The following is a 1868-nucleotide window of genomic DNA, read 5'->3' on the forward strand; positions in this document are numbered from 1 at the left end:
ACTGCTATTTGCATTTTTATATGATGTCTGTAAGTTTTTTTTTTGTTGGTTTAATTCTAGTTGTACGCTTGGCTGCATTATTTTTTTTCATTTTGTAGTAGTTATTAAATTTACATACAACAATGTTTGCACAGCCTCAATTTTATTGCCAAATTTTCAAGTATACTGTTTTTATTGCAGTTTTGGTGAAATTCGTTAGATGTGTGACACACGGATAAAATATTGATTTTTCAAATAAATAAATTTACTTACTGAAAATAGTTGTTTAAATTTGTGAAAACAGAACAATTTTCAATCATTATTTGTATTCAAAGAGATTTTTTCTGAGGCATAACGTATTTAGAAAATATAACAAAACACATTTATTTTTTTCTTAAATTTATTTGAGTACTTTCGTAGCAAGTCATATAAAAAGTTGTAGCTTACTAAGTTAAAAAAATTGAAATTTAAGTAAAACTATACTGTAGTTTAAAGTTTTGATATATAAAATGACGTAATAATCGAATGTAAAAACTTTTTAAATGCTAATACTGTAGAACTTTGCTGTACTAATAAAATTTATATTTACAAATGAATTTAAAGAAAAACAAGCATCACTGTATAAAACTGTTAAATCATCCTGTGTTAGCAACACTACGCGTAAAGTAATTCATCTCTTTATAAAAATTCCTAACATAGTTGTTTTCCATACTTAGTTTTTACTTGTTTTTCAATATATACATTAACAACTGTTAAAATCAGCTACCTATATTCTACAAAACTGAAGTTTTTGCATACTTGTTTTAAACTAGCAGTTTGTAAAAGTTTTTAGTTACAGATTAAAAAGAGTATTTCAAATTTAATGGTCTAACGTATTTTTTAGAACTTATATAACGCTTGTTTGTTTATAAATAAAAATAGTTTACATAATTTTACTTTTATACTACAAACAATAATTTAAAATAAAATTTTGATGTTAAACAAACTTAGTTTTAATTAAATAAGTTTTTATACCGCGGTAAGATTACAGCTAAATACTTTTTGTTACTCTAAGGTGAATACTGTCGGTTACACCTAAACTACTGAAAGCTTTAAACTAATTACAAATCTGTTCTGGTAAAATATCCAAAATGTAATCAGATAGTAAAAATAAAACCAGTTTGTATAATATATAAAACTATTAAATAAACTTGGTATAACAATGATGTAAAGTTTATTTATACAAGTTGTGAATAGAGCATTACTACTTTATACCATGTATGACTCCATGTAAGTTCAGCTATTTCACAAAGTAATGGAGAAACTTGAGTATATCAAAAGACGCATTTTACTAAAACATCACGTTTTTTATGTCTAGAAAGGCATTAAAACCGTAGTTTTTAGTTTCGTTTCTTTTTTCTTTGATTAATAAGGAATAAACTTTATATACAAACAAAAAAAAAAACTTGTAATCGATTTTAGCCTTAGAGTGTTGAGTTTTAGCAAGAATTTAAAGTAAAAACTGCTTAAAATAATAACAGTTTATAAATAATCAGTTTTTTTTTCAACAGCATAAAACTTTGCCGAAAAAACTTAAAATTACAACAAAAAAATACAAGCATATATATTTGCTTTAGAAAGTAATACAAAAAAATGTTTCATAACATACCATATGTGCTTAGTTTTGAGAAACTTGTAATGCAGACAAAAATAGAGTTTTACTTAAAATAGATGCGACTGAGTATAAGTAATGACTACAGCTATTTTTTTTACTTGTTCAATTTTGTTATATTTTTAACTTTGGGTAATTACTTTATTTTTTTAACTTTCGGGTCTTTATTGTTACTTGTTTAAAGTTAAGGCTCTTTTTTTTTGTTTTTTAATTTTTGGGTGATTATTATAATTTTTTT

Source organism: Thalia democratica, chromosome 5, assembly GCF_965202585.1.
Source record: "Thalia democratica chromosome 5, ktThaDemo2.hap1.1, whole genome shotgun sequence".
Taxonomy (NCBI): domain Eukaryota; kingdom Metazoa; phylum Chordata; class Thaliacea; order Salpida; family Salpidae; genus Thalia; species Thalia democratica.